We start from the raw sequence: 21,552 nt of genomic DNA, 5'->3' as shown, positions 1-21,552 counted from the left end.
CATTCTTTATAATAATGATGCTGAATATACCGAGTGCTTATTAACTAAATGTGTCTCAAAAATGAATCGGACGTAACTGTTGAGCTGTCAATGTGTTTCCATATCCCGAAAAAATGTATATATAGCGGCTGTTATTGTAAGTTATGAGCCATGATCTCCTGTGCTCGAAGTTATCACTGTATAATATGCTCATACCTTATGTCTTTACCGCCGTTCTGAAACAACCAGAAACAACGTTATGAGTACTTAACTCTTACGTCCGCAATCAGGTGCGGTGTCTATCTAAAAAATCGTTTGGGCTCAGTGTTTACCTGTAAAGATGACACTGCCACGCTCTCACTTTCCCGATGTATTTCAAAACCGCGTTCAAGATCGCCGCCATTACCTCGCGTTTTAACCCGTTATCATGTGACCTAGGTTTATGAAAGTAAAGAACGGACTCTCACGGTTAGTCATTCTCCGATATCGCGCTATTGGTTGCCATCTTAGCCTAGTGAAAAGTTCAACTTTAATATCGTTGATCGCTCAATAGCGATATAGCGATATGCCGACCTATTTAACCTCTGTAATGAGTTAAAATAGTGTATGAAAAACGTACTCTATTGAGATATTTGTAATTGAATGTAGGGTAAACAATATGTCGTATGATGTTGTGATTGTTATGGTATTGTGTGATGACCAAAATGCGTGATCGCATGGTATGATGTAGTGTTTCATGTAATACTTACAAACATTTTCTATCCCGATGGAGTACTGCACAATAACTGATTGTCAATGTTGACCATCATTACGAATTAGACAAGTGCATTGTGTTATACAAAACCTAAAAACATACTACATCATTTCAATTTTTATCAACATTGATGTAACACTGATTACATAGTCTTTGCATATTAGAGTCGTTCAGAAAAGCATACCTGATTGCTGTTATGCCTCTACTAACAGTATCTAATTGCTGATACCATGATTACACGTTCATTGTGCAAACATCTTATGAACACACCCTATTATACATGTAAATCATTCACTATGTTGTTTTTCAAAGATAACATGATAAATCATACCGGTCATTAAGATCAATCGGCATCATAGTGTTAAAAAATGTTATCCAATACAATTTGCGAGAAACATACTATTTCCCAAACACGTTTTCTCATCATTGAGAAAGTAGATATACGTTCAGGAGTTGATAACCACCAAAGGCTGTTACAACGTGAATTGTATTGGATAAAATTTTTTAACACTATGATGCCGATTGGTCTTAATGATCGGTATGATTTATCATGTTATCTTTGAAAAACAACATAGTGAATGATTTACATTGTATAATAGGGTGTGTTCATAAGATGTTTGCACAATGAATGTGTAATCATGGTATCAGCAATTAGATACTGTTGGTAGAGGCATAACAGCAATCAGGTATGCTTTTCCGAACGACTCCAATATGCAAAGACTATGTAATCAGTGTTACATCAATGTTGATAAAAATTGAAATGATGTAGTATGTTTTTAGGTTTTGTATAACACAATGCACTTGTCTAACTCGTAATGATGGTCAACATTGACAATCAGTTATTGTGCAGTACTCCATTGGGATAGAAAATATTTGTAAGTATTACATGAAACACTACATCATACCATGCGATCACACATTTTGGTCATCACACAATACCATAACAATCACAACATCGTACGACATATTGTTTACCCTACATTCAATCACAAATATCTCAATAGAGTACGTTTTTCATACACTGTTTTAACTCATTACAGAGGTTAAATAGGTCGGCATATCGCTATTGAGCGATCAACGATATTAAAGTTGAACTTTTCACTAGGCTAAGATGGCTCCCAATAGCGCGATATCGGAGAATGACAAACCGTGAGAGTCCATTCTTTACTTTCATAAACCTAGGTCACATGATAACGGGTTAAAACGCGAGGTAATGGCGGCAATCTTGAACGCGGTTTTGAAATACATCGGGAAAGTGAGAGCGTGGCAGTGTCATCTTTACAGGTAAACACTGAGCCCGAACGATTTTTTAGATAGACACCACACCTGATTGCGGACATAAGCGTTAAGTACTCATAACATTGTTTCTAGTTGTTTCAGAACGGCGGTAAAGACATAAGATATGAGCATATTATACAATGATAACTTCGAGCACAGGAGATCATGGCTCATAACTTACAATAACAGCCGCTATATATACATTTTTTCAGGATACTGAAACACATTGACAGCTCAACAGGTACGTCCAATCATTTTTGAGACACATTTAGTTAATAGGCACTCAGTATATTCAGCATCATTATTATAAAGAATGCGCTTATTGTTTTTTCATTTAGGTGGTTCACCAAAATAATATATGGTACAGAAATGCGGTAAGCATTTTATTTTATTGGGAATACAACTTCTAAAATGCAAATAATGAGTTAGTTTCAGATAGATAGATAATATAAATATTATTATCGTTTTCAGCTTTATTCGGAAGTGGTGATTTCAGCACACAGGTAGGATTTGCAACACCACGTATATTACACTCATGGGCGTCCACAAAATACACATGACATTTACACATCTTTATTTTCATTACAGATGGCCCCTGATGAAGGTACTCTTTGTACCAAAATGCATTGGGCACGATAGAGGAACTGTGTTGTTGAATGATGAAGAGAAATACATTGTATATGTAAAATTAGAAAAGAAATGTATTAGTAATATCAAATGTTGAAATGAAGGAATAATCTGCACTGAAGAAAGTGTGTACGATTAATCATAAAAATGAGAACCATGCATTAAAATGATGAAATGTGATTTGTAATATTGATTTGTTAAATAGTTTTTCAAGATTTATAAGGTGTTACACACCGTGTCAACAGTGCGCGACTAGATGGGTTCATAACCCGTCATAACGTATACTTTATTCCACTAGGAGTGACTATCCCAATTAGCCACAGCACTGATTGAATAAAATATCAAAGATTGATGAGAGGAGTGCTCCTCACACACCCCAATACATTAACATAGAATAAATCTACATCCACTGCGCTGCAGTCGTGGAACCGGGCCGGGGTCTAACCATGCTTTTGCTTTTAATTCCGGCCCGGTCGTGACGCCTCCAGAGACAGTGCCTGGCCATTAATTAATTGATCAGGGTGGAATAAGGATTGCAATTGCATGCAATGCAAACGATCATCACTCAGCTGCAGGCGACGGGCGGAAGCCGGTAGACACGGCCCAGGGCAGGTTACAAATGATTAAAGTATGGGGTCAGGGCCTCCCGGCTCCGCTCCAGCCTCTTGTCGTCTCACTCTCTGGCCTCTTCTGCCTCACAGTCACGCGCACTTTTTATTGCACGAGGTCCATTGCCTCCAGACCCCCACCCTAAGGGTGAATGACGTGCTGCGCAGACATGAAGGCAGAGACTGAAGACGTGCATGTAGGTGCCGTGCAGTGCAGCCACCCTCAAGTGGATTTTTAAGCAATAATATATACTGCTGCCAGCCTAAATGAAATAAAATTGGGTGATGACATGACATGCATACTGGACATGTCATGGATGGTGTGTGCAGCACCACCTGGCAGCAGCTGCATTTTATGCAGATAGTTGTTGTGTGCTTGTTGTTTGCTCGGTCACGCCAGGGTCCAAACCGGCCCCAGCAACAAAACCGGCCCCCTGTCACAAAACCGGCCTGCACCCCATCCAGCCTACCAGGGGATTTCCCGGTGCCCGGAATTGCCAGTCCAGCCCTGATTGCTTGTCCTCAATTGTATGTGCTGGGAACCATTGGAATGTCTTCAATGCATAGGCGCTGGAAGTATGGGTGCCGCACCCCAAAAATAATCATGCTTGAGTCTGAAGGTGAATGAACAATAAAGATGCCTGCATATTTTATTTCTGTTCTGTCATATTTGCTGTGCATTCAGTGACAGGCGTCGAATATCAGTCTGTCTTCTGGAAATTTCCTGCTTATTCTTTTAACATGGAGATTGTTTTTTAATATTATTTCTCTCACTGCACAATGACAGGATTTTGAAAAGCAAATTACATGACAATCATGCTTGTGTGGAAGGAAAAGCTGTAGGTTGTAACAGCAGTTAAATACCTGTAAATGAACTGTGCAAATATTTCAAAACATATCAGTAATAAGCACACAATAAGCACTTTTTTTGTAATTCGAAAGTGTGATGGAAACAAAAAATGTAATAATATCAAAACACTACTTAGATTTTAATCAGTAAAATATATCTTTACAAATTAAGTGTCCATTTTAATGGAGCGTGGGCTGTGTGTACATGACAGTGCACTACCACATCATGCTTTGGTAATATATTTGTAACAGTGTGCTCCAAAATGCGCCCACAGCTATAAACTACACACCCTTACCACTCTCCTACTGACCTGGGGCATAAACATAATATCATTGAAATTTGACCTTTATCGGTCCATATTTAGGGAAAAGTTCATCCCACATAAGCCTGAAAGAATAAGTAATCATACAAAAAATACTACCTCTGTGCTGCTTAACGCCTTAAGTTCCGGTACGACTCTTTCTCAAAATTTCAAATGATTGGACCTAAAGTACTGCATAGTAAATACCTTGGCTCAGAACTTAGATCATCAAGTTATTTATCCACCAACAAGGCTGATAGTAATATCATTTGTCACAATACTGGACCTGTTACTTTGGGTGATGCAGTTATCCTTGGTCAACCCTCAAATATCTCCATTAGGATAGGGACATTGCCATCTATACAGGCTAGTGTTTCTAGACCAGGTTCACCACTTTCAGATTGTTAAAAGAGAGAACGCTGTTTACCCATCTATCTCTACCTATCTCTACCTCACCTGCCACCCACTTCTAGTGAGTAAAGTACAGGAAGGGGGGGTTTAGACACAGTAGTAAGATGAGGAAAAAGGTGAGAAAAACGTGAGGAAAAGAGTGGTGTCGCCTCACGGGAGTAACACCATGGAGGCTTTGCAGGAAGGTACTCGCCTGCCCCCTAGGTTCTCATCATCAGCGTACACCACTTGAACAGAAATTGTGGGGTGAAAAAGAAAGAATAGATGAAGGTAGCAATGCCTGCATATACACCCAGATTTGTGTATAGCAAGCTAGGACCCAACTGCGTTAAAAGTGAGCTAATACTCGTTGGCCTTCTCTGTTTTATTCTTGGCTGCTAGTATGCTCATATTAAAATGCCGACATGTTTCATTGCCTATTAGAAAACTCACGGCAACTTCTTCAGGGCTTGTATGTATCACTTCACCCTACACCCATTCATTGGTATTTCTGTGAATATAAAGAAGACAACAGCGTTCTCTGTGTTGGTGTCATTATTAATAAAAAACTGACTCATTCTACAGTAAAATATGTGCTCCTAATTGAGCACACTTGGATTTACCCCTCTTTCTATGTAGTAAATCATTTACCATTTCTCCTGTATAGGATGGCATACCTATACCTCCCTTCTGGTGGTCTCTGTATCACCAGTTCGTGTGTTGTTCCTCAAAACTGCTCCCGTCAGTCTCTGCAACACATGAAATGTATGATTAATAATTTTTTCTTGAACCAATACAGTCTTTTACATATTCCTGTCTACAGGGCATTCTTATATTGCTTCACCCCATGAGTGCTACTTATGTCTCTCTTAGGCCTTTGTACACTTCAATTTAGATTAGCGCCTATACACAGTGTTCTCTATTATTTCAGGCGTATCTAGTTGTAGACACTTGTAAGTGCATCAAGTCATCTGTATATCAGTAATAGCTTGGTCCGTTTATATTGACATTTCTACCCCTCATGTGGGGACTGATGCGGCAATGAAACGGCAATGTGTTCACTAAGCCTGTTTAAATATCACCGTTCTTCGTGATCGTTTTAATAAACCGTTTTTTAACATGTTTTTTAACATATGGCTCTGCAACTATTTTCGCTGACGTACTGATTAATGCACATTGCGGTCATTTTTCATATCCCCCTCTAATCCTTTTCATTAGTTCTATAATCTTACCAGAACAGGCTGGATCAGGGCGTTATCTCGGCAGCACCCGGTTCCTGGAGTTGTATGCTTATGAGTGTTCGTGAGCGTGTTGGACGCCGTGCCGCGTTCGTAGCTCCACCCCCTAAGGACCTGTACTGTGGCCGCCATCTTGTAGGGTGTTTGTAGACTGATATATTGTGTTGAATTCACGTTTTAGTATATTGTGATGTAATGATTCTTCTCATGTCATTAGTTTCCCCAAATATTCTTGACATATGTGTCATTTCTATGTGTGGTGGCGAGTTGGTAAATGGTTTATCACTTATTAGGACGTCGAAGAACAAGAACTTGCCTGTGTATTTCTACTCGATGTCGGTCTGGGCAGATATTATCCCCATGTTTTGACGCTGATATGTGTCCCCATTCTGTGCGTTCCTGATCAGTTACGTTTATTCGTGCATATAATACTTTTGCTCCGGTGGCTATTGCCTCAGGTCCCTGACAAGATGTAATTCACGATATACTTCACTATCAGAGGTATTGAACTAATCTACACTGCGCACTGCAGTGTGCTTGTCTATGATTTGTGCATACAGTTTGTGACTTCCATGTCATTGTGCAACCCAGGCCTATGATAGTCGGTCCCTGGTATACCACTATCATTTAAGTGTATTTACTTTGGGCACATGTCTATTGAAGGGGGTTAGATGTCTACTTTGCCCCATTCAATGTAATCATTCAGACCCACTTGGTCCACGCATTCCTGATATATCCATCTTGCTTCTCTGGTGCTCAATTTCCGTTCAATGTTGAACTGATCCCCTAATACTTTTTCCAATACAACCCATTGCAATTGTCTCGGGCTGTGTTGCATTGTTTTATAATGCTGAACCAGTTTGGTGGTCAATTTGCCAGCTCGCAAAGTACTTAGATGTTCTTGGATTCGGATTTTTACCTTGCGCGATGTTAAACCAATGTAATGCAATTCACACGGGCACATTATTCTGTATATTACGTGTGTGGAATTACAATTACTGAATTTGTTTAGGTGCCATGTCTGGTTGTTCCTCAGAGTTACGGTTTTGGTGGTTTTTGTCAGCTCGCATACCGAACATCCCCCGCAGGGATGATGTCCTTGGGGAAGGTTGGATTCTCTGGATATGGGTTTAGGACGTGTGTGCACCAAACGATCACGGAAGCTCGTTGACCGTTTAAAAGCAAATCTGGGTTGCGGCATTGTCATATTCTTGTAATATCAGCCTCAATAAACCAAGGTAATGGATGTCTGTAGGATAAATCCAGAAATTCTATTCCAGAAACTGGGCAAGAAGAGTTTCTGAAAATGTTGAGTTGGTATATAGCAGGCCTTGAATCCAAGGTAGACGACAGGGAGTGGGTATCTTTTATTAGAAAGCACGACGTCTGCTGCTTTCAAGAAACATAATCTGTAGACATGATTGACCTAAACGGTTTTTCAACATACCATCTGCCGATAACAAAACAAACAAAGGGAAGACCAGCGGGATGCCTCAGTACATGGATAAGAACTTCTGTATTTAAAAAATTGAAATAAATCACATTGTACTGAAAGAAATATTTAAATTACACATCTAGAAAGCATAATATGGGCAATTAAAAAGATAAATGTATATTTTCCGCCAGGATATGGCGCGAAAATTCAATCGGATCTCGTGCCCCTTAAGGAACATCTTTTTACGTCATGCCTAGAACAATCATTAATGCAGTGCTATGGACCAATGCGTAGAGGCCCGGTCAATACCAGATCAAAATCAGTCTGTATAATCATTTGTGGGTACTTTCATACAGCGATTCACCCACTGCTCTGTGATGAATTGTTAATCGAAGAGGATAAAGCTTGGGAGATACCGCTTCTGTCGAGAAATTATTGCATGAAAACAGAGAAAGGTCAATTCATTTTTAAGGTCTTGGCAGAGGAAGGTCTACGCCAGCTCAATGGTTGAACTATATCAGACAACGCTCCTAAATCTACATATTGAGTTGGTACCAACCAAAGCACCATTGACTACATAGCAATAAATATGGAAACCTGGTACCTTATCATTGATGTGGGCGCAATTAGCAGGCTCCAAAGTGATTATAATCCATTGCTTTTGTTTTTGAAACATCTGGAACCTTGCCATCATGAGTCAATTTCTACCCGAACTTCAAAAAGTCATGATGTTACTTTAAATTCAAATAGGAAAAATATTATCATGCTACACGATAACAAGGAAATAGATATCCATACTACCAGTTCAAAATGGATAACATTACACAATATGATATTAGAAGTACCAGTGACTAGTGTGGAGCAACAACAGCTTCAAATGCACAAGTTTAAGGAGTTATTGGTACACACAGCCCTGGAAAGAGAGCATCAAACTAAATATATACCTTTGAAACTCTCCCAGGTTGGTAGGGATTGGTATGATGAGGACTGTGCAAAATGGAATAAATCATTGTTACTGGCCCTAAAGTACCATTATGTGAGTAAAGTGAATGTACAGCCTTTCTTGGAGAAAAGGAATCAATGCAAGGGCCTCCTAAAATACAAAAAGAAACACTATTCGCATAAGTTATGGCAAGAGCTGTTGGACGCAATATCTTTATGAAATGTGAAGAAATTCTGGGGAATTATCAGAAGTGGCTGTGAGGGCGCTCCAAAGATCCTGGATTTCAACATTAGTCCTCAAATTTGGGAAGAGCATTACAGTACACTATACAGAAACAACGCTGAGTCGTAGCATAGCGCGCCGATACTTCTGTACCGCACTATCAACAATCAACACCCGATAACCATAGTGCAGTAAATTCTATGATTAGAGGGTACAAGCATCACTTTATGGTACAGGTAGTTGTGGAAGCAATAAAGGCGCAGAAGCCTCATAAAGTGGCTGGCCCGGACAAAATTCCATCCGATGTCTACTGCAACAAATGAACTCCTTGGTCTCCAGTTCTCACTCAAACCTTTAATACAATTTGAACCTTAAGAGAAATCCCAAACTCATGGCGGAAATCGATAATTGTGCCTATTCACAAAAAGGGCACAAGAGATTGTATAACTAATTATTGTCTGATCTCTCTACTTGATAGCGTGGGTAAAATATTTGGGAAATGACTTTGATCTTGTTTACATCAATGGTTGGAAGACCTAGATTTGATTACACCATACCAAGCTGGGTTCAGGAGGGGCCAGAGTAAGGTAGATCAGGTCTTCAGACTGACTCTAATTTGTTATAAATATACGTCTTAAAAACTCTCCACTTTACTTTGTTTTTGTAAACCTTCAAACGGTAAACAACCGTTACAACGCAACTATTACAACGGACTACTTTTACAACGCAACTTTTACAACGCAGGATCCATTACAACGAACTACCATTACAACGCATTTTTTTACATCGCAGATGCCTTTACAACGCGTGCCATTACAACACAAGCATTGGTAAGTATATAATTATATTAAAAATGTTATAGGTTTGGGTTTTTGGGTACAGGGGTATTTTTAGGGTACAGGGCTAGGTTTGTTTTTTTTGGTACAGGGGTATTTTTAGGGTTCAGGGATAGGTTTGGGTTTTTGGGTACAGAGGTATTTTTAGGGTTCAGGGCTAGGTTTGGGTTTTTGGGTAAAGGGGTATTTTTAGGGTTCAGGGCTAGGTTTGGGTTTTTGGGTAAAGGGGTATTTTTAGGGTTCAGGGCTAGGTTTGGGTTTTTGGGTAAAGGGGTATTTTAGGGTTCAGGGCTAGGTTTGGGTTTTTGGGTACAGGGTTATTTTTAGGGTTCAGGGCTAGGTTTGGGTTTTTGGGTAAAGGGGTATTTTTAGGGTTCAGGGCTAGGTTTGGGTTTCTGGGTACAGGGGTATTTTTAGGGTTCAGGGTTAGGTTTGGGTTTTTGGGTACAGGGGTATTTTTAGGGTTCAGGGTTAGGTTTGGGTTTTTGGGTACAGGGGTATTTTTAGGGTTCAGGGCTAGGTTTGGGTTTTTGGGTAAAGGGGTATTTTTAGGGTTCAGGGCTAGGTTTTGTTTTTTGGGTAAAGGGGTATTTTTAGGGTTCAGGGCTAGGTTTGGGTTTTTGGGTAAAAGGTATTTTTAGGGTTCAGGGCTAGGTTTGGGTTTTTGGGTAAAGGAGTATTTTTAGGGTTCTGGGCTAGGTTTGGGTTTTTGGGTACAGGGGTATTTTTAGGGTTCAGGGCTAGGTTTGGGTTTTTGGGTACAGGGGTATTTTTAGGGTTCAGGGCTAGGTTTGGGTTTTTGGGTAAAGGGGTATTTTTAGGGTTCAGGGCTAGGTTTGGGTTTTTGGGTAAAGGGGTATTTTTAGGGTTCAGGGCTAGGTTTGGGTTTTTGGGTAAAGGGGTATTTTTAGGGTTCAGGGCTAGGTTTGGGTTTTTGGGTACAGGGGTATTTTTAGGGTTCAGGGCTAGGTTTGGGTTTTTGGGTACAGGGGTATTTTTAGGGTTCCGGGCTAGGTTTGGGTTTTTGGGTACAGGGGTATTTTTAGGGTTCAGGGCTAGGTTTGGGTTTTTGGGTAAAGGGGTATTTTTAGGGTTCAGGGCTAGGTTTTGGTTTTTGGGTAAAGGGGTATTTTTAGGGTTCAGGGCTAGGTTTGAGTTTTTGGGTAAAGGGGTATTTTTAGGGTTCAGGGCTAGGTTTGGGTTTTTGGGTAAAGGGGTATTTTTAGGGTTCTGGGCTAGGTTTGGGTTTTTGGGTACAGGGGTATTTTTAGGGTTCAGGGCTAGGTTTGGGTTTTTGGGTACATGGGTATTTTTAGGGTTCAGGGCTAGGTTTGGGTTTTAGAGTACAGGGGTATTTTTAGGGTTCAAGGCTAGGTTTGGGTTTTAAATAAAATTAAATTAAAATTTAATTAAATTAAATTATATTAATTTTAATTAGTTACATTTTTAAAAATATTATATACTTACCAATACTTACGTTGTAATGGTATGCGTTGTAAAGGCATCTGCGATGTAAAAAAATGCGTTGTAATGGTAGTTCGTTGTAATGGATCCTGCGTTGTAAAAATTGCGTTGTAAAGGTATGCGTGCTAAAAGTATGCGTTGTAACGTCATACATCCCTTCAAACAGCCTTTGATAGCGTTGATTGCCCGACGTTGTGGCAAATCTTAAATAGAATGAGCATCCCTGATGATATTTTGAAGCTCTTAATTGCTCTGCATTCTCGCAACACCACAAGAATCAATAGGGGAATATACAACCAAAATACGAATTGAGCGAGGTGTCAAACAGGGATGTGTTTTAGCCCCAACACTTTCTAATTGCTATATAAATGTCATTGTTGCAGCTATGAAAAACCGAAATTTGGGTGTAATGAAAGTAGGTAATGGCCACCTTCCAATTTTTCTTTTTGTGGACGGTGCGGTACTGTTGGCCAGAACAGAGAAATCAATGCATCGGCTATTGGAAGGCTTTGAGTCCTTCTGTACAGCAAGGAAATAGTCTATTAATGTCGATAAAACAAACTGTATGATTTTACATCAAAGACAAAAATTGCAAGCCACTTTTAAGGTTCATAAAACAGCATTGAAACAAGTATCCACTTAGGATTATGTTGGTATATGACTGGATGATAAACTCAAGGGGTCCCAACAGCAATCAAAAAGTACAATAAAATTGGCACAGCAAGCAAAAGGGGTTTTGAGGTTCACAAATTCATCAGGCAAACATTCAGTGAAATCAGCAATTCTAGCCTACAATTTGAAAGCATGGGCTGCTTGTATACACGGCACTGAGGTTTGTGGTTATTAAAAAGTACTGATATTCAAATCACTGAAAATAATTTGATACGAAGTTTGCTTCAACAGGGGCCTGGTAAGCCAGTGTTGGCTTTGAGGACGGATTTAGGTATAATCAAAATTGAGGGCTATATTGCACTGGCTCTCCTCAGATATTGGGTTTGCATCTGATCTGAACTTGAATTGGTATCATGAAGACTCATGTTGCAAGACATTATGAAGCAGCAAGATTATTACAAACTAGCATGGTTTGCTCATTTGTCATATGTTCTGCCCACCGTTGACTTAAACAAATATTGACTCCATCCTGAAACGATCACAAAGGATAGCCTTGACATGGTAACAAAGGAAAATTGGCACTACAAACAACAAATAGACATGAGCCACCTAGGAGCCTTATCAAAGCGCTATTTTTCTTTTAATCAAGAATTGGGTTTAATTGATTGTCTAGAAGATATTTACCAGGAGGAAAAAGAGCCCTTTATCTTAAATTTAGATTTGGTTCTCTTCCAGTGGCTGCTGTGACTCAAAGATGGTTGAAATGACCTTGTAATGAAAAGGAGCAGTCCCTTGTTGTCTTGGAGACCGGGAAACATTGACACATTTTCTTTTGTTGTGTCACCTTAGTTAGCATATTCATAGATATTATTTGCGACCAATCTTCTTATCATCTAATATTAGAACTTGCAAAGAGGCGAAGGCTCTCTGTATGAGAACGGATGATAGTTCTTATCATGGCTATTTCATCTTATATCTTCACAGCATGGAAACAAAGATCAGTTGCACATTTAAATTTGAACGTTGATAGCAAGTTGGACAATTTTCTAATGGAGGTGCATAGTCAGCACGCAAGTATCCATACATATTATGTATTCATTAAGTATTTATTAGTTTGATTGCCAGGGTCAGTTAGCTATGCAAAGGGTGCTGCCGATGAAAGAATGTGCATTGAAAAAATGATTGGCCAGCAAAGAGGTTTTTTTTTTTTTTAAATGTTTTTTATCAAAGGAAAGAGTTGTATTCTCATCCATGCAAGAAACAGGAGCCAAATATGTAGTATATGAATTAGGATGATTTTAAAAGATTGATTAATTGCATCATAGCACTTTATTTGATGAATTTGTGAAGATAAATAATACATTTTACTTTACACTCTCCTACTGAATAGGCATCACTTATTTTTTACACTTTGTGTGACACTTGGATTTTTCATGAGTTCAGTGATGTAACATTGATAGTAGCACCCCTACTCAGTTCAACAGGCATGTGGTGATCAGTGTCATATGGCAAACCCAACGTGATTGACCTTGCATGTGGTTTAATGACTAGCGTGTGCAAAGTAAATGTCTGGCCACGACATAATAATGGGATATATTTTTTTAGATTGTTGCATGCCTCTCCTAAAAAAAGTACATGAGAACCACAAATAATAAATTACGCCACCGTCTAAAACGTGGAGGCCACATACTAACAATAAAAATGTTTTTTTAAATCACACATAATTTTTAATTGAACGTTAAGAGGGCTGACTAGCAGATACGTGCATTTTGAATGTGTTAACTCATTCTTTAGTTTTAAAGTTCATCATGGGAAAATATGGTTCTTATTAGCACAAATAAAAGTTACTATTGGCTTGGAAATAATTTAATCTGAAGATTTAGGGGGTGATTATGATGGCATAGTTGCAGGTATTGGGACCAGCCGCCTATAAGGAGTGTACAATGCGACCGCCACAGAGGCGGTTGCATTATGTATATTTAACATTGCGGCGTGTGCTGCTGGCTACAGCACCCACCACAATTTCCTAAATGCACTGTTTGCATTTCCCTGCACTGTGAAGCAGGTACCACGTGGTGCCTGCCACCTGGTGCAGGGAAATGTAGGGGGTACCATAGGTGCCCTCCCCAGTGCTAAACATAACTCCCAAGGCACAACCACCATGGAAACGTTGGCAGGGAGGCAGCATCGTAATTTGGCAGACAGGGCCCGCCAGGCACCGCCACCATTTTACTGATGCGATCCGACAGGCAATCGTTATGATTGCTGCTGTCAGACACGTGGCGGACTGACATTCTGTCCTCCACACACAGCTCCTGCCATCGCAATCTGGCGGGCGGGATTTGGTCGCACGATTGCGGTGAATCCACCACCGGCATGCTAACGGTGGCGGATTCACCGCAATCGTAATGACCCCCTTAGTTTGAAGACAGAAGGATGAGTAAAATTACTAAAAGAAGATAAAAAATGGAAAGGTAAAAGCATTGGCAAAGTGGGCTGACTCATCACCCCATCCTGTACAATGTGGTTGACAGAAGAAAAATGGAATGAAAATTGAATAGACCAATAGCCAAAGACGGCTGGCAGAAACTCTCTAATTATGTATATATATGTACTTTTATTGATGATTTTCTTGTAATAACATGAGGCTTCTAAAAATTAAAGCAGTTTGAATGGATTGATGGTATTTGACGCTACACCCTCTGACAGACTAATAGGGTGGGTTAACAGATAATGGCAAAAGCCAGACATAATTTCCACAAAACATAAACATTGTCAACACTGGAAGCTGAGAGGGATTGATGTACAGGAAGTGCTTGACTGCTACCTGCTAAGTGGTTTCAAGTTGCACGCTGATTAAGAGTTGCTGTAAATCTTCAAAATACTTAGTTGACAGTTTAATGTCAGATGGTTTTCGCTGGCCATGTAATGCTTTCATGAAGCTCAACTGTCTCTGTGTACGTCAATGTATATTTTGTGCTTCGCTCTGATTTGATGACGTTTCGTCCACTGTCTGTAATTGAACAACTGAGAATTCAATTTCTTTGGCAGTCAATGTGGCTCTGTCTGTAGTTTAGAACATGCCATTTTTCGGAGGCTAAAATGTAAAATTAAAAGAAGGCAGTTGTACTCTACAAAACAATTCAATCTGGATTAAGACTATATTTAATAGTTATCTGAAGTTTTTGTGAAGAGTCAAATGCTAAAATATTGGACGACAACGTCATCAGAGACATCATAGTCCAGTCCCGGATGTACTTTTGCTCACCCAGTTAACTTTGGGAGATGAAGAGGTGGTGAACCTCACTTAGACGCAGTGGACAGAAGTTCTAGGTTAATAGAGTCCACGGTGACAAAAGTCACCACGTACAGCCACCTAATGCTGCTTTTCAGTCGCCCTAGAAAAAGATTAGCGACAGACAAGAGGCGTTTGAAAAAGCAGCAAAGTCCTCCCGGAGTGGTTTACATAAAGTGCTGTGTCGTGCTAATGCGCACTGAGGCGGCTACAAGCCTCAGATTGCAATGCGGATGTGGAAATACTGCTCGGCTGGAAATAACTTTGCTGGAAGATATCCCTGCACCTAAATTCGGCCATTACAGGTTATTCTCCATGGAATGAGGATAAATCAGGCAACCTCAGGTTTTCCCAATGAGATTCTGCATGGAACTTCCGATTCTGTGTGGTTAAGGAGCTCATTTATAACCTACTCTAACAGGTGGTAAAAAGAGCAAGAAGCTGGTGCAGGGAGCAGGGGTGGATGTGGGCAAGTTAACAGGAGAAAGGGCAGACGGCTGAGTGTGCCATTCTCCTCATGTGACGTAGTAGGCATCCACTTGAGAACTGTGTCCTAGGCTGCTCTTACTGTCTGAGTTTCAAACTATTTTACTTACAAAAGTTTTCAGGTGGTAAATAAGGGACCAGCATCGCAATGGAGATCCTTGAGTAGGAGCAACTGTGCTGCCCAACTTGTAACTAAATGAGATCTACAAAGTCAGGCAAGGCCATCTTGCATGTCCCTGAATGGCTTGGTACATCTGGAGTACACAAGACAGTGCAAGTCACTGCCTTGAGTTACTTTGCCCCAGGGAGGCTTTCCATGGGTGAAGTGTGGGTCTTCCCACCCATCCACCCATGGATGGCGGGACATTTCTGGATTTACCAGTAGTGATATACCTGGGAATGTGTGAAAATGCTATGCCTACCCTGATGAGAAATGTTTACATTCTGCAGCCCACACAGTAAGAGGAAAATGCCTCTAAAAATAAAGTTACATTCATTTCTATGCAAATGGTATAAACACATTAAACTACAAAAGTGTTGCTCCTAATTGATTGCAACACTTGACGGAAAAATGGTAGCAGAGAGAGAGTGCATGGAGTATTTGAAATTTCTTTTCTTAAAATCTGAGTCTTCATTCAGAGTTACCTCTTCTCTTACCAGGTGGAATACCACTGCTAAATGAAGTTAAACATATTTAGTTGGGTTGACTACTTATATTGACAGTTGCATTTAGGGTTTGGGAGGAAGATGTGAGCCAATAAACAGAGAATGGTATAGTTTCCGGTAAACATGGCATTACCCCCAGGTCCCTCCCTCCTCGACACCTTCATACTTACAAGTGGAGATAACCATCTCCCGACAGAAAAAAACAAGAGGAATGCTGGGACTAATACTGCCCCTCCCCCCGGGAGTACATAAGCAGTACTTACCCAGCAGCCCTCCTGTTCTTTTTTTCTGTCTTCGACAGATTGGATGGTGTGCTGGCGCTGCTCCTGCTGGGCTTGAGTGGCGGTGCTTCTCTTCTTCCCCCTGCCCGGCTGCCTGGCTGTGCGGGCGCGGGGTCCCTGGACTGCCTCCTGGCCTGCCTGGCTTGCTTGGAGTCGGTCTCTATTTTGGAGCCGGTGTTGGACTTCAGGAGTTCCCGGCTTTGCTGTGTGCTGCATGCACCTACCGGCCCTTTGTGGCTGGTGCTGGAGTTCCGGGTTACTTCCGGGTCACGGGCTCGGCTTCCCGAGCCTGGCCGGGGAGCCGTGCCTCGCTGGATGGGCTCCTGATGGTTTCTGGAGCGACGGTGGTGTGGGGGCCTTGTTCCTGGGGTTGGGCCCCACTGCGGGTGAGTCCTGATTTCGGGATCTTGTTTTCTTCTACCATGCTGTCGTCCTGTGCATGCCTACGCTGGGGTTTGTGCTGGGGTGTCCAGAAGGCAGGATGTTTCACTCGTGCTTCCTTCCACGTGGGCTGCTGATCTGTGCTGGTGTTCGGGTCCACTGCCAGCTCCTGGATGTTTTCTGTGTATCTTTTCTCCCGTGCCTTCTGTGTCCTGTCCCCGGCCCGACTCTGTGCCTCTGCAGCCCTTCCCTGCTCCAGGGCTGTCTCTGTGCCAGGGACGGCGCTGCCCTTCTGCGGCTGATGCTGCGGGTTCTGGCAGCTCCCCTGCCTTGGCGCGGGGTCCTCTGACCTGTTCTGGGGCTCGGGCTTGCCCTCTGTTTCTGGCTCGCCTGGGTGTTGGGTTACATCGGCTCTGGGATGTGCTGTCCCGTTCTTGCTAGGGCTGCTGGTTTGGGGCCCGGGCTTCAGGCTACGATTCTGTGGTTGTTTTCTGGGGTCCTCTGTTTCATGTTTGCTGGTGGCTCGGTGGATTCTTGCACCCACTCTGGGGGCCTGTGTTTGGCCTCGTGGTCCCAGGTTCGGGTCCCTGCCTGTCCGCTCAGCCTCTTCTTTTTCTCAGTTCAAGGGTGTGATTGCCATTGAGTTGGGTGACATTACTCATCTGTTATTCAGCTCTGATTTGCCCTTCATGATGTTTCCTTTACGTCCTGTGCTGCTTCATTTCCTGTGGACGATGTTCAACCCTCCGGGCTGGCCCCCGGGCTCCTTCCTGGGGATGGTTGCAGTGTTGGTGGTGGCTGTGGTGATGGTTCTGCTGGTCACTCACACGTGGATGGTGCCCGCGCGAAACTAACTATGGTTGAGTCCCTGTGTGTCTCGTCCTTTTTGCCCTGGCCTTTCCGCGCTCGGCCGGTTGGGTTTCGAGGGGTTGGCGTCCCTGGGGTGCCTTTCTTTTTGGCGGCTACTGGGAGGTTTTGTGGCTGGTGGTCTCGGGCGCTGGGGTGCCGTGTTCCTATTCCCTCACCTGTCTGTAGGTGTACTGCGTTCTCTTTGGCTGCTCGAGCATGGCTGTGGCTTCGCCTGCACCCTTCTCTGGGTCTGTGTTGTTTTTTCCCTGTGCCGGTGGGGGCCTTGTTGTGCTGTTGGCCCCTGCTCTGGCTGTTTTCGCCCCCTTTTCTTCTTCTGGGTGTCTCGTGGACTGGTCCTGGAAGTAGGGGCTGGCTGTCCTTCTGGTTGTGCCGTGTTCTGGCGTCATGGTCTCCTGGGGGTGCCGTGGTTTGTGCCGGGGCCTCCTACTTGGGGTGCGTGAGTTCGGCGCTGTGCTCCGTCCCCTCTTCTTTTTTGGGTGGTCGTGCTGCTGCCACAGGTGCCTGGGCTGCTTGCTTCCTGTGTGTGCTCAGTGGCGGGTGCTCCTGTGTGCTTGTGGTGCTCAGACACACTGGTGTTCTCTGCTGCCCCCCCACCCGCGGTGCGTGGGTGTCTGGTGGGTGCTGGTCGGTCAGGCGCTGGGTTCCTGTGCTCCTCTTTTTGGTCGGAGGGGTCACTTTTCTGTTCCAGGCCTGCTGCCTTGCCGCCTGCCCGCCCCGGTTCTTGTCTGTTCTCTGGGGGCGGGCGTGTTGCGGGGCTTCTTGCTTTGGCTCCCTTCTTCGGGTTGTGCCCCTGCTCTTGGCCGCTCGGGTTTGGGGGTTTTCCCCTCCGGGCTTGGCTTGGGTTTCTGTCGCCACTGTGGGGGCTGGTTCCTTTTTTTCGCTGGCTCTGCCTTTTTGGCTTCCTCCTGGGGTTTTCTCTGTGTTGTTGGGTTATCCCTGCCTGCTTGCTTGTGCCTTGCCCTCTGCTCCTCTTCTGTTTGGGTCTCTTCTCGCTTCTTCGGTGACTGCCTTCTCCGTGGGTGGCTTTGTCTCCGCTGCGGGCTGGCTGTTGTGGCCTTGCTCCGATGGTGTGTCCTGGTTCTTCGCCTCCGCTTCCTGGCTCCTCTGGGGTTGGTCGGGGTTTGCGCTGCGCCTGGTTCCTGTCCTTGGATGCTTGCCGGTGTCGTGCCGGGGGCTCTCTGGGGTGCTTTCTCCCCTCTACCTGCGCAGGGGTGGCTTGTGATGCCTTTGGTTCGGCAGTTCTGTTCTGTTCCTCCCTGCCTGCGCCTGTTCTCGGTTGTTCCCTGCGGTTTTTCTGGATCGGGCCTGGTTGGTGCCTGGTTGGGCGCCCGTCTGGGTCTTCCTGGTGCTGTGGGCTTCTCTTTGCCCCGGCCTGGGGCTTCTGGTGTTGTCCCGGGGCCTTCTGTGTGCCTGGCCTGGATGCTTCTGCCCTGGCTCTCCCCGTGCTTGCCTTTGGCTTGCTTCTGATGTTTCCTGGACACTCCTTTTGTTTCGGCCTTGGTGCCTGCCTAGTTTGTTCCGGGCTGGGGCCTCCTGGCTGCTGCCGTGTCCTGTCGTGCCACCTGTTCTCCGGTGTGGTGTGCTGTCCCCGTGCTCTACTGTCTGCTCGGTGGTTGTGCCTGGTCGGGCCGGGTTGGTGCCTGCCTGGCCTCCTGGGGCTGCTGGGTGCTGTTGGCTTCTTGGTCCTTCTGCTCTCGGGGTGTTTGCTCCCTGGGTTGTTCTGGTCTCGTCTGGTTCCCTTGGTGGGTGCCTGGCTGAGGTTTTGGCTGGGGCGTGCCGCTCCTGCTTGTTGGGCTCCTTTTTGGGCTCCGCTTCCTTGCTGGTGTCCCTTTGGGTCCTGGCGGGGTGTTCTGCATTGGGGCCGCTTCCTGGTGGTTCCTTCTGGGCCTTCTCCTGCTGTTGGTTCTCTTCCCGGGCTTGATTTTCCCGGTGTTGTGGGCCTGTGTGGGGTTCTGTGGCTACGGTTATGCGGGCTTCTTGCTGGTTGTGTGTGGCTTCGGGCTGTGCCTTCTGGGTTTTCGGGCTGTGCTGACCCTTTTTGACCTGCTCTGGGGGTTTGTTGCCGGCCTTTTCCGGGTTCTTTCCTTGTTCTGTGGTCCTGGCTCGCTCCTTCCTCCCTTGCTTTCCCGGGCTTTGTTCCCTGTGTGGGTCTGTTTGGCTGCCCCTCCCTCTCTGGTTGGGGTGCTGTTCTGCTCGTGCCTCTGCGGGTCTCTCCCTCTTGGCTGTGGGTTGTCTGTGGTTTCCTGCTGCTTGGTCCTCTGCTCTCCTTCGGGGTTTGCTTGGGCCTGCTGTTTCTCCTGCGTGGTCGGGTTGCTTGGCTCTGGTCCTGGCTTCCCGTTTCTGTTGGGGTTTGTTGGCCTCTTTTTTGCGGTTTGCTTGGCTCCTCTCCGGCGTTGCTGGGTTGGGGCCTTGTGGTTGTGGTCTGGGTGCTGTGCTCCCTGGGCTTTCTTTTTCCCGCAGCTCCTGCCCTTGTTGCTTGCCTGGCCTAGGTGTGGGGTTCCGGTGTCTTTTGGGCGCCTTCTTTGTGCTGCCCTCTGTGCCTCGTTGGCCGGCTGCTGGGGTTTCCCGGATGCTCTGTGCTCCCCTCCTGCCTTGTGTTCCATCCCTTTGGGGTTGGGGTTTTCGGGGCTTGTGGTCGGTTTCTCTGTTCCCGACCTGGTTGAGTTTTCTTTGTTGCTGGTTTCCGGTCTTGTTGGCCTCTCCTTGTTTGGTGGGCTTTCGGCTGGGTTCTGGGGTTCCTCCCCGTCCCTGTATTTTGGGTCGGGTTCTCGGTCCTGTTCGGCTCCCGGGTGCTTGTTGCCTCCTGGGCCTCCTCGGTGGGGTTTCCTCCTCGGTTCTCTTGGGCTTGTGTCCTATCTTTTGGGAGTTTGGCCATGTTTCTGGCCTGTGCTTCTCCTTCCTTTTTGGGCTGGGTGCTTGTGCCTGCGCTCTGTTGGCCGTTTCTTCTTTGGCTTTCTTCCGGGTTGTCTCGTCTTCCTGGTGGGTCTGCCTGGCCCTGTGTGCCTTCCTGCTGGTTCTGGCCTGGGCGGTCTTCTCCGGTGGGTTGTTTTGGCTGGTCTTGGTGTCCTGGTCCGGGTCCCGGTTGCCAGTTTCTCGGGTTGGCGGCCTCCTTTCTTTGGAGCCCTGGCCTTTTTTCTTTGTCTCCGGTCCTTGTCCTTGCTGTCCTGTTCTGGGTTGCGGGCCGGCCTGTTCCTGCGGTCTTCCTTTCCTCCTTCTCGGTGCTCCCTTGGGTGGCTGCTTTTGTTGTGGTTTCCTTGGTGTGCTTGGGCGTGCGGAAGGCCGGGTTTTCTGCTTTGGTATTCTCCACTTGTAAGTATGAAGGTGTCGAGGACGGAGGGACCTGGGGGTAATGTCCTATTACTTACCGGTAATCTTCATTACTCTGGGTCCCGTAGTCCTCGACACCTTCATGCGCCCCTCCCTCCCTCCCGGACGGCCGGCCTTCCTGTCTGGGCTTGTTAGTACAGGAGGGCTGCTGGGTAAGTACTGCTTATGTACTCCCGGGGGGAGGGGCAGTATTAGTCCCAGCATTCCTCTTGTTTTTTTCTGTCGGGAGATGGTTATCTCCACTTGTAAGTAATACTGGGGCTGCTGCCGCAGTGGTATGGTGGTAAGACCACCAAAATCATAATTGGGCCCTTGGTATTATTTTTGCTTGTGAATTGACTTTCCAAAATGTATCTCTCTTGTCTCATGGACATATTGTTTTTACTTCCAAAAATCAAGAAAATCCAATCCTTTCCTTTATTCATAGGCTTAAAGTTCATATTCAATCTCTTATATAGTCATGTTGAATTGACTACTCATTTTACATAGATCTTTCAAAATAAGCTGTGTTTCTATTATATTATGCTTCTGTTGTCACATTATTTGGAAGCATTCCAACAAAAATCTGGTAAAATTATTGTGGGTCAGAAGCATCATGTAAAAAGTATTATGATGCAAAGAATATCGTGGGATAATTTATTAATATCATTTTTGTTAAATATAGTTGTGTATAATATCGTTTCATATAATATAGTTGTATATTAAATAT

At 44.4% G+C, this 21,552-nt stretch overlaps 1 protein-coding gene across 1 annotated transcript in view; it reads left to right on the top strand.

The window, feature by feature from the left end:
- The window catches only part of BARX2 (BARX homeobox 2), a 166,158-nt gene that overhangs the window by 57,595 nt on the left and 87,011 nt on the right, over nucleotides 1-21,552 (top strand). The gene's annotated exons all lie outside the window — the stretch shown is intronic.

The sequence above is a fragment of the Lissotriton helveticus genome, chromosome 3_1, assembly GCF_964261635.1.
Source record: "Lissotriton helveticus chromosome 3_1, aLisHel1.1, whole genome shotgun sequence".
NCBI lineage: Eukaryota > Metazoa > Chordata > Amphibia > Caudata > Salamandridae > Lissotriton > Lissotriton helveticus.
This window is presented reverse-complemented; position numbering and strand designations above follow the sequence as displayed.